Genomic DNA, 12388 nt, shown 5'->3' with positions numbered 1-12388 from the left:
ATAAACACTGATGCAAAAATACTCAATAAAATATTTGCAGACTGAATCCAAGACCATCAAAAAGCACATCCGCCATGACTAAATATGGCGCATCCCCTGGGTGCAGGGATGGCTCAGTTAGTGAAAAACTGTCAATGTAACCCATGGTATAAACAAACTCAATCATCTCACTGGATGCTGAAAAAGCCTTTGAAAAAACTCATGATGAAAGTGTTGGAGAGATCAGGGATACAAGGCACATTTCTAAACACACGGAGCCAGTGTGTAGGAAGCCGATATCCAACATCAAATTAAATGGAGAGAAAATTAATTCAACTCCACTGAAATCATAAACAAGCTAAGGCTGTCTCCTTGCTCTCTAGCTATTCAATATAGTATTCAAAGTTCCTCCTATGGCAACACCATAGCGAAAGGAGAGGAGGAGAAGAGTCTGGACAGGAAGTGGTGAAATTATCTGTATCCACTGATGGTAGTAGGTGGTAGCACCACACTCCTACAGCAGATGAAGTGGCTGGATACAAAATCAACTAAAGAGAAACGCAGTAGCCTTCTTTTATTATTATAATAATAATAAAAAAGCAAATAGAAGAAAAAGTTAGGCAAACAACACCCTTCACAATAGTCACAAATAATACATCTTGTTATAACTCCAACCAAGGACGTGAAAGATTCGTATGACAAAATCCTCAAGTCTCTTTAGCGAGAAGTAGAAGATATCAGAAGATGGAAAGAGTTTCCATGCTCATGGATGGGGGAGCACCCTCATAGGAGTAGGGGGAGGAGCGATGGGATAGGGAGTTTCTGGAGGGGAATCAGGGAAAGGGGATAACATTTGAAATGTACATTTTAAAATATCCAATTAAAAATGGTGCACTTTTGAATTAAATTGTAGCTGTGCCTGTGGCTCTTAAACTTTGTTAGTAAAAGAATCCTATTCTCCCACAGCCAGCAATACCACAAAAACATCTTATTAGGTAGACAATATGGAGGGAAGACACAAATCCACAAAGGTCCTTTGATGGAATCTAAAAGTGAGGGCTCAGAACCCCTAGTCAGGCGTTTCAAACTTTTGTAAATTTTCAAGCAAAATCAGAGGGGAAATAATTATTTCTTTGATTCTGTGAAATAAAATCAGCACAACTCATTCTAGAATCACACTACGTGTGTCATCAGGCAGAGGAGATACGCGAGCAGAACAGACTGCGCGGTCGCTGAGAGCTGAAGAGAATGTGAGAGGAGGCTGCTGGCCTGGGGAGACCCGGTGAGAAGGTGAACAGGACTGGAGGGTCTGGAGGCTTAGCATCAGTCACGTTCCCATGCACAACGCATGGTCTGTCATCCAATGCAGCTTCAGAATTGGATCAACTGCTGGATTAAGAAGATGTAAAACACCACCTATTGCTTTTATCTTTAGAGTGGCTACTGTCCACAAAGACCTCCCCACGGCAGGAACTGTGGGGTGCTCACGTCTGCTGCTGCCACAGCCTGCACTAGTTACTACACCCCATTAACATTCCACACTGGGAGTCCTTTCCCAGTTTTATGAGGCGAAACCACAAAACATCAGGTTTAACAAAATCCTCACAGAGCAATTTCACCTTAAAATACTGCCTGTCAGGGATGTGGTTCCAAGATAGTCAATAAATCACTAGCTCTATAAAACAAGTTAGAAATCAAGTAAATGAATTTTTTCATCAGAACACAATCAGATTACCGGCAGTTACACACTCGTGGGTGAAGCGGTGCAAAGGTAAGCTCTCCAGCGTCCCAGAGCTCCCGCTGGGCTCACAGTTTCACGTGCAGAAGCGTGCAGCAGCTCACTGTCTACCAGCCCACAGAACACGGACCGTCACAACTTGAGCTTGCTGCTTCCGTCCCGGCTCTCCACGCATGGCCGGTGTATCTTTGAGACCGTTAACACACCGTCCTGAAATATGCGAGCCCAGGCCTGTTTTCTCAGTTTTACAAAATGAAGAAAATGTCTTCATTGTTTGTAAGAGAACAGCAAATGCCCAAAAAACCTTCCGTTCCTTCCACCTCCCCTTGTTGAAATAGAAAATTGTAAATCTGACCAAACAGTGAGGCTCTACTTCCGAAGGAGATGACTGAGTAAGAGGTCTGCCTCTGTCCCTATGGCCTGTGACTAACGGTCAGAATGGACTGAAATGATGGTGCGCATAGGAGCCTGAGCTCCTGTCGGAAACGTATACCTGCATCTTTCGCTTGGCAGGACCAAGGAACAGGAATGATGGCCGGCATCCCTTTCACCAGGCTCATGACCAGTTAGCAGAATTTGCCTGTATGGCAACAGCTAATGTACACTGCATAACTATACTCTAACCAAGTAAGTGGACATAGGGTTTTGGATAGTTTTTATGTCAACTTGATAAAAGCTAGAGTCATCCAAACAACTAGACCAGGGAAAGACAGCCTGACAACAAGAAACAATTCACACACCATAAGAAGCTCAAAGAGAAGGAGGACCAAAATGAGGATATTTCAGACCTTCTTAGAAGGGAGACAAAACACTCAAGGGAGGAAATACTGATACAAAGTTTGGAGCAGAGTCTGAAGGAAAGGCCATCCAGAGACTGCCCCACCTGGGGATCCATCCCACATGCAGCCGGCAACCCCAGACACTACTGCAGATGCCAAGAAGGGCTTGCTGACAGGAGCCTGATATGGATGTGTCCTGAGAGGCCCTGCCACAGACATAGTGATACAGATGAGGATGCTCGCAGATAACCATGGGACTGAGCATGGGGACCCAGAGAAAGGACTGAAGGGGCTGAAGGGGTCTGCAACCCCATGGGAAGAACAACATTATCAACCAACCAAAGCCCCCAGAGCTCCCAGGGACTAAAACACCAACCAATGTGTACACATGGAGACCCATGGCCCCACCCACATATGTAGCAGAGGATGGCACTGTCTGGCATCAATAGGAGGAGAAAAGCTTTTGTTCCCAGTGTACAGGAATGCCAGGGTGATGAGGTGGGGGTGGGTAAGTGGGGGTGGGAGCACCTTCACGGAAGCAGGGGGAGGGTGGACAGGGGTTGGAGGGAGGAAAGGGGTGGAAGTGTAATTACATAAAATATCCAATAAAAATGAAAAAGAATGGCATTCATTTTATAAGTGAAACCTCAACTGAGAAAACAGCCCCCACTACTATGGGCAAGCCTGTGGTACCTTTCTTGATTGGTGTTTGTGTGGGATAGCTCAGCCCACTGTAGTCCTGGGTGCTCGTAGCTGACTGAGCAGGACATGAGGAACAAGGCAGTGCCAGCAGTCCTCGACGGGCTCCCCACCACTCCCAAACCTGACTCCCCGGGGGACGGGGCAAAATGCTTCTGTCAGGGTGCTTGTCACAGATGAAACCTAGAACAGGCACAATGGCCGGTGCTGGACTATCTTCTGCTCTCTTGTAGACCGTGCATCAGGTCTGCTAAAGACACGTCATTGCAGGCTTCAATTATCCCAGCTGTCACCTAACGACTCCTCATTTAAATGCTCTACGGTGAAAGGTGGGTTAGTTGCTTAACAGTGGTCTCGGTAAATAACTCATTAGTCAGGGGTAATGGCTTGCTAACAACTGTAATCAGGACCCACTGGAAGAAAGAACCCAATTTCAGGCCAGAGATTATCTCTGTAAGAAAATAAAAAGCAGTGACGGTGAGAGTCAAACAATTACATGCTGCTGGAAATCTGAGGTCACAATTCAAAAGAACATAAGCTTTCAAAGTTAAAATTGCAAAACATCGCACATGAGGAAAAGCAGGTATGATGCTGCCCATACTTGCTATAAGCACTCCTTCCTCACGTGTGTGCAGCATTAGCACGTGTGAGGCGTGGTGTGATGTAACGCACTTACATGCGCATGAGGATGAAGGAGCGTCAGTCTGTCATGCACCGTGTGCATTATTTTCTGCACACAAGTCACTTTATCGTCCCAATCTTTCTGAAAGGAGGCAGAGACTAGGAGTGGTCAACTAGCTGCTCAACGGAGACGGGTGACAAGTCAGTCAGTAGAACTAAAACCAAACGTAAGATGGCCCAGGGGTTCTGAGGATTTGCTCCTGCGTTGGATATGGTACAGTGTCCAGAAGATTTGGGGCTTTTTTCCCTAGCCTCTGGGAGTACCCACATCCACATATGTACATAAATACACATAATTTTTGAAAATCAAATGTAAGACTGTGAGTCTTCTCTATAATGACTGGTCTTTATTCTATATCCAAATGATTCTATATAAAGAATGTCCCAATCTTTAGCAAGACTTTTGTAGTAAAAAGGTAATTTTCACAATATTAATTTTACCAACCCCTGACTATGGGATTTTCCATTTCCTGGTGGCTTTCTCTATTTCTTTCTTCAAAGGTTTAAAATTTTCATTCTAAGAGTCTGTTACTTATTGATTGGGTTTATTCCTAGATAATTTTTAAGTGCCATTTTTGTGAATGGGAATCGATCCAACACCTCCTTTCTCTGCGCACATGTTGGTGTAGAGAAAAGGCACTGACTTATGCGAGTTGATTGTGCGCCCTTCCACGGTGAATTTGTTTATAATTCATAATGGTTTTCTGGTAGAAGTTTGCGGACCTCTAATGAACTATACCATGTCATTAAATTCCTTCTCTTGCCTTACTGTTCAGACTAACGCTCAGCGGGGACGGTGTAGCCCCGTCTCCTTTCCGACTGCAGAGGGTGCTCCCAGTGACACTCTGTCTCGGATGACGGTTGTGTTTGTCACATGCACATTCTCTCTAGTGCTACATTATCTGAGTTTGTTATGATGAAGGCCTGCTGGATTCTGTCAAAAGCGTTCTCTGCATCTACTGAAACGATCTGTAATTTCTGACTTAAGTCTGGATGTGGCTGGCTCCCGGTTGGCACAGTGACGATGTGGCACTAAGAAGAAGATGAGGTGTCAACGGCGAATACTAAAGTCATATCCTTTCAACCAGGTAAATATGTACAAGTTTTCTTTATGATTACTTCAGTATCTATAGTCTAGCTCTTTCTTTTTCTTTTTACATCTAAACAAAATAGGCTAAACCCAATCTGTCTTACAATTTCTATCACTGCAGTAAGACACCATGACCAAAGATCAAGCTGAGAAGAAGGGAAGAACTTACAACCCAGGACCAACGTCCCAGGGAAGGCACCATCTGCAATGGACAGGGACCACCATACTCACCACAAAATAAGAAAATCCCTCATAACCAGGTCTTATGGAGACAGTTTCTCAACTGAGGCTTTCTCCTCTCTGATGATTCTAGCTTGTGTCAAGTTAGCATAAAACTAGCCAGTACATATTCGCAATAAATTCTCAAACGTTGAAAAATTCACCCCACAGAAATACTGAATAATTTACAATTTGAAGACAATCTATTCATCATTTCGTATACTCCTATATTTCAGAATTTGTATTACTGCTTTGTGACACACATGAACAGGCAAAATATGTAACTGTCTCAATATAATACACAGGGCAAAGTGACTGTCTGACCTGAGCACTTCCTTGTAGAGTTTCCAAACAAACTCAAATATTATCTTGATACATTTACTGTCTCATCACCTTAGATTTACTAATTGAAATAAAATTTATTTCAAGATAGAAAGGGGACATTAGAAAAAGCCACTGTATCACTGCATCCCTGTGGCATTAACCAGGCATTAAATGTATGGAAACCACTACAGTTAACTCTTGTCATGAAGATTCTCAGGTCAGTTATTCCCAATATTAGGACACTCCCTTTCTCTTTGTCCGAAGGACTGAACAGGCAGGGATAGAAATGGAACACGACAGTGAGACGAGACCCAGTCCTGCAGTCCCGACACTAACTCTTAGCCGGTACCCCGTGAGCACATGTGTGTAACAGGGCGGGCTTCACAGTGCAGCTGTCTGCAACATACGAAAGAGCTGTTTGTCGTATATCTATTCTCGTCTCTACTATTAACTCCTGGAATTGTGATGTTTTTATTTCTTGTTATCTTAGAAATACAAATTCAACTGTCACGCTTTTGTACCCTTTCGTCATACGTCGCCCGTATTCGCCTGCCCGGTGCCTTCTGCATCCCCAGCTCTGCCTCCATGTGTCCCGCCTTCCTACCACAGCAAAGCTCACACTATTCTGTCTGATGAAAATATAATGATTGTAAGTGTATATGCAGCACGGATATCTGTAAATATGTATGGGATAGTGGATTTCATTAATAAAACAGTACCAAACATGATCTTTAACTGATCTACAAACTTAAATATATACCTCTGAAGTGAAAATCCTGAAAGAGAATAATGTGTGCAGGCAATAAATTCAGACAGACAGACAGACACACAATCAGTTCCTATCTCAGAAAAACCAAACTCGAGCTTTGAAAGGGACGACTGCAAATTATACTTGTTCAAGGGCCTCCTAGACCTATTCACACACAAAAACACGTTTCCTGGAAATGTGTATTCCTAGAAACCAAGGAGCTGCTACTAAACCATGAATATTTCACTTGCTTTCAGCATCACTAACTTCATCCCAAAAGGTTGTTGAAACAAGAACAATTTTCGCCTCACTGAGAATCATTATGAATAGTGAGTGGGTGTCAGGAGTTCCCACCTCAGATATTATACTGAGATAACACTGTTCTTATAGTATATGGTATAAACTCTTTGTCTAAATTTTATCCACACACGTGTGGGTCAGGCGACGGATGCGAGTGGAGTTCCAGGCCATGGTGCCGCACGGATGAAGTGTTATGGCAAGCAGACATGACTCTGGCCTGCCTGGGAAGAGAACTTTAATAGGGATGGTAGAGATGAGGCTGGCCTTCTGCCATATCTCTGAGGAACTGCCAGCCGGCCTCAACAGATGTGGAAGTCAGACCTCGAGTGGGACCTGGTGGGTGTGTCCACTCTGCCTGCACTTGATCCAGCACCCACCCTGTTGCTGGTGTTAAAGGTATTAACTCGGCTCCAGGCTTCCAGTGTCAGCTGACACCTCGCTGGTTCCTTGTGAATACTAAAAGTAGCTTTTTGAGCTTCCAATGTAGACTGAAGAGCAGGGCTCTCTGGAGATGGTAAAGGCTTTGGCAGCAGAAAACAGAACCGCTGAGATGCCTACCTCACTGCACTGTTGAGTTCCTAGGTTTGGCCTCTCCTCTGTAGGAAAGTGACTGAGAACTCCAAACATATCACGTAAGCCAATCTAATAACCTCTCTTTAATGTACTGCAACCTATCACTTCTGTTTCTCTGGAAAATTCTGACCCAGACAGCCGCTAAGTAACTAACAGCAGCAAATAATCCCTCTTTACACAGCCACGCACAGACAATCTATACGCTGGCAAAATTACATACGTGCACAGGCTGTAATGTCTGAGGATAGTAATTTCTAACAGCTTATGAAGTGGTCAAACTAACTGAACAGGTATCATCTTAAAATACCACTTAAAGAGAAGGCTTAAAGCTTACTTACATCCTCTAACATCAACTAAATATGCATTACCTTATATACATAGAGCTCTATGCTGGAGATTCAGAATACACATATAAAACACAGAGCAGTTACCACTACACTTTATTAGGAGATTGATGATGACAGGTAAATTTGGAGTGGACTTTAATGTTAACCAGACTCAGAATCACAATTCTGTCAGTACCTCATCCATTAATATACCTTTGATAGATTCAAAGACCTGTACTGTTACTCACATACTAATTGAATTGAGTTAATTAATTGCAGCCTAACCAGAAAGTTCAAACAGACCTCACACGGCATTCAAAGCATAGCTTCAAATCTAACCTTCCCTCCCTTTCTTTAAACTGGCCCTGGGGATGAAGTCAATAAATTGCCAATTAATAACATACTTGCTTTGATGATTCTTCAGTAACTTTCTATCATCCCACTTCATAAATTTTTTGGTAGAACTTCTGAAATTTCAAGTGAGACACTGCTTCCATGGGAAACCTCTGTTTAAGAGTTCTCTGCTGCCCATAAGACGGACTGCCTGGTGATCCTCCCACACCGCACTGCACAGGGAGAGGCACTTAAGCAGTCAAAGTTTAATCTGTTCCGCCAATGGCACAGAAAACTACTCCACTTATTCACTAAGTAAATAAATCTGAACATTAGTCTCTCCCACATTACTAAGACACAGCTTGATCTAGGGTATTCAGAGACAAAAGCACGTGGCCCTGAATTTCTGCAATAAACATAGTGACATTTAACGCAGAGCCAGGCCACCCCAGTGTGTGGTGAGGATGGGCTCCAATGGCTCCCCCTTCACCTCCGTCAGCTCCATTCTCTTCTGCCCGTGGGTCAGACACCTGCACACAGTGAGGACGTGGAACTGCAGCACAAACACCAGCCCACACGTTTCCTCTCCTGTCCACATCCTAACCCACGTATACAGACACTTAGCGTCTCAGAGGAATCGAACTTAATGTCCATCTGGTGCATGCAGTGCCCTGGCTTCTTAGCCTACAAACCATGGAGCTCTTTCTACAGCCATGGATCTCTTTCTACATCTCTTAATTTGCTCCAAGGATTAGTCCTCCTAAACAGATGTCCTTAAATTACCACAGTGAATCAATTTCACACTTATGCAAAAAACTGTGCAAAAACATAAGGGTCAAGATTTATACTGTTCTTCATCTAATTTATCAAAAATGATACCATCCTCACAATAATAACTAAGAATGAAAGACAGAGCAATTGCCAGCACACACTCAGTATGAGTAAGAAGCAGCCATTGCCTCTGACAAGCAAGCAAAGGAGACCAAATGCTAAGGCCGATGCAGTGGACGGAGGGGGGGGGGCACTAGCTCGCTGCCCGGTGCTAACGCCCAGGGAAAGCCCAGGGAAAGCCCTGCTTCTCAGACCATCTCACACGTTTGCCTCAAGCCGCTTCTCATTATTGCTCATGATGAATGGGTTTAACCACATAACCGTTAAAAACAGTTTTTATTCCAGACTGTTTATCCAGCAAACGTCCCCCTCTGGCAGGATAACTCGGGGTCTCACAGTGCCAGGAAGGCGTGACTCTCCCTCTGGGGGCTGCACTCCGCCTCCTGATCATGCTTCCTGCACCTGAAGCTCTATGATGACACGCATGTTCCACGATGTCTCACCTGGTCCAACAAATGCTCACTGAACACCAACCACATACTTAAACGTACACATTAACCTTCACGGATAAGATGCAGACCCCAAATTTAAACCGCTCATTAATTAGTGGGATATAAAGACAGAACTAATCATGTTTGAAAGGTGCTTTAATAAAAACATTCACAAACAGCTTCTGAATGCAGAAAAGAAGTACAGTGGGCTCCTTCCCGTTTGGAGAGAGGACTGAGGGATGGCTTCTGACTGACGTGTGAGTGTGAACATGCAATGCACACGGATGAGCCGCTGAGAACTAAAATCATGCAAAGGCATGGTACTTAGCATTGGTTCTGTTCAGCCTTTATAATCAATATTCCCTTACATGGAAATGTTTTCTGGTGAGGTTAAGATGATTTTATTTGTGTTGGGGAGGGTACATGCTAACATCCTGAAGTATCAAATATTATCCGAAATATTTTACTCACATGAATTCAATCAATCTTCTTGACAACCTGCTACGATATCTACTAATAATTTCTCCCATCATACCAATAAGAACAAAAAAATGAAGGAGGAGTCAGGAACCAGTCTACTGACTAAATGCAAACTCCAAACCTCAACACTATCCTTACAGAGTAAAGATGCCTTTACTCTGATTTTTTTTAAAAAAGTATTATGTATGTACCTGCATTTATAGAGCACTCTACACAGAAATGCACAGGCATGGGCTACAGAAAGGCCTAACACTCTAGGGAGGCCGACTACAACATTCCTTACTTCTTGACACTGAGCAAAGCAATCCCTCTACAGTCCCAACAAAGAACTCACTCTAACTAAAGATTCCAATATTTGCCTCACTATCAAGTTACCCAGACTTTTAAACTGTGCCCTGAGCTTTCTACACAGCCTCCGGCAAACACCTGAAGCTACTTTCTCACACTCAGACCCTTCTTCTGCTGTTTTCATCCATTTATGTATTTTTAAGATTCCACATAAGAGAAAAAAAAGTAATGTGCATATTTCTCAGTCTAGCCTACTTACACAAACATGCCTCCAAACGAAGCAAGTAACTGTCACATGTCAACCACAAACTGCATGCACGCATGTGAAGTACGTGAGATGATGTCAGATGTCGCCCTCCACCGCACCCCACTGTATTTCTAAGACAAGATCTCAGGCTGAGTATGTCCCTTGTTATTTCCGAGAGATAAACAAGCCCCTGGGATCCTCCTGTCCCCGCCCGCCCGGACTGCTACTCCAGGTGTGTGTCACTGCTGGGAAATCCAACTCCGCTCCTCGGGCTGGCACTGCAAGAACTTTGCCCCCTGAGCCTTTCCCGGGCCTGCAGACTGAATTCTAAAGCATAAGATGGGGTGGGGGACCAACCCTTACCACAACAAAGTAAGTAGTCTAAGTCTGAGTTCACATTAAATGTGGAATCTAACATTCTGAGTTAAAAAAAAGTCTGACAAAAACATTGCCATACTTAACGTTACCTAAGCCATGAAAAAGGTTAGATAATATTTTTATTTTTAATTATCTGTATGCAGGTATCTGAGTTTGAATGTGTGTACATTCAAGAGAGCCCATGAAGGCCAGAAGAGGGGATTGAAACTCCTGGGTTGAAATTACAACCACTGTGAGTTACCAGAGAGCTGAGGCCTGAATCAGAGTCCTCCAACAGCACAGGGTGTGCTCTAACTACTGGGCACGCTTATCAACCTCTTTCTTTTTTGTTGTTTTCAAACTAAGAAAGTAAAACAAGACCATGCTCACATTTTCAAATGGTAGAGAATGGAATCTCCATCTGTCATGCACCAAAGCCTGTGTTCCTGACCACAGCCTGTCCACATGGCTTTCTTTCCTCAGTTAACCCTCTCTCATACATGCTCACAGCAATGACAATCCAAATATTTTATATTTTAAAATAATTCTGAAGTTAAACATGTTAAAATACAATATTCCCTTCTCCTTCCTATTTCCTTTCTCAAGACAGGGTCTTGCTCTAGGGCCCAGGGGGGTCTCACGTCAGAGGCCTCCTCATCCTGAGTGAGGGACGCAGGCCCGTGCTGACGGAAACACGATGCCCTCAGAACAACTGCCTGAAAAATCTGAAATACTTAAGTTACGTCATCTAGCTTGTCAAATGACTTTAAAAGAAAAAAAAAACTGCATTTTTATCCTTTTAAAGAAACATGGCCTTCAGTTAATCATGACCCCCAATTAAAACAAAACAATGTAAACCTAAAGTACTTGTAATGCCAAAGTGGGAACTGCAGATTCATATGGGATAATGACTGAGGCTTAGTCTCCAAACTCTTCAACCCTTTCTTCCCTCCCATCAGTCCTCCCCCGCTGTCTTCAGAATATAGTGCATTTGAGGGGGGAGTGTTTGTTTTGTTTTCTGTATGTTTTTTACAATTGTTACCTCTAAGTATGTTCAGAGCCCTGAATAGAACATTTTTTGTAAAGATTTATTTATATTATTTATGTGAATACACAGTAGCTGTCTTCAGACACACCAGAAGAGGGTGTCAGATCTCATTACAGATGGTTGTGAGCCACCATGTGGTTGCTGGGAACTGAACTCAGGACCTGTGTTAGAGCAGTCAGTGCTCTTAACCACTGAGCCACCTCTTCAGCCCTAGAACACATTTTAATACCAACCTCTTCTAGTACCTGGCATGCATCTATGAGCCAGTAAATAAAACAGAATGGAATTTGGTAAACTGCAGAGCCTGTGTTCCCTGGTAAATGGAGGATGTGTATTCTTGAATCAAGCTGCTTAGGTAGAGACCTAGAACAATACATAACACAAATGAAGAACAGGAAGTATTCCTGCTGATCTCACTGTGCTTTCAATGTCACCTCCAAGGCTCAAGCTGAATTCAGTTCAATAATATTAGTCTCAAGAAGCAGGGCCTCTGGTGTAGCACTGGGTAGGAGTTTGGCCCAAGTGCCTGATGCACAACCACGAGCTCACTCACGAGGCAGCTGGACCTTTCCAAAGCAGCCTGCAGCCTGCAGAACAGTAGCTACATAAATGTCTATTGCTTCAAATTTATGTAGTCAACCGCAACCTAGAACAGGCTCTGCGGGGTTCTCTGCTGTTTCCTATCTTCGTGAAAGGCGCTCTGACTACCAAGATTTCTAGACAAACACACTACACACTCACCAGCTGTGCCATTTTTCTGACACACCAAATCCAATCATCAACTTCTATTAATTCCAATACATTATTATGCCACAAATTCGTGGAATGGTTTAAATTGACAATATCATTTTTACTTC

The 12388-nt window shown here is 43.4% G+C and overlaps 1 protein-coding gene across 1 annotated transcript in view; it reads right to left on the bottom strand.

Annotated features, from left to right (window-relative positions):
* Nucleotides 1–12388, bottom strand: part of VPS13B (vacuolar protein sorting 13 homolog B) — a 425975-nt gene that overhangs the window by 285222 nt on the left and 128365 nt on the right. The gene's annotated exons all lie outside the window — the stretch shown is intronic.

This window comes from Micromys minutus (assembly GCF_963924665.1).
Source record: "Micromys minutus genome assembly, chromosome: 33".
Taxonomy (NCBI): Eukaryota; Metazoa; Chordata; class Mammalia; order Rodentia; family Muridae; genus Micromys; species Micromys minutus.
This window is presented reverse-complemented; position numbering and strand designations above follow the sequence as displayed.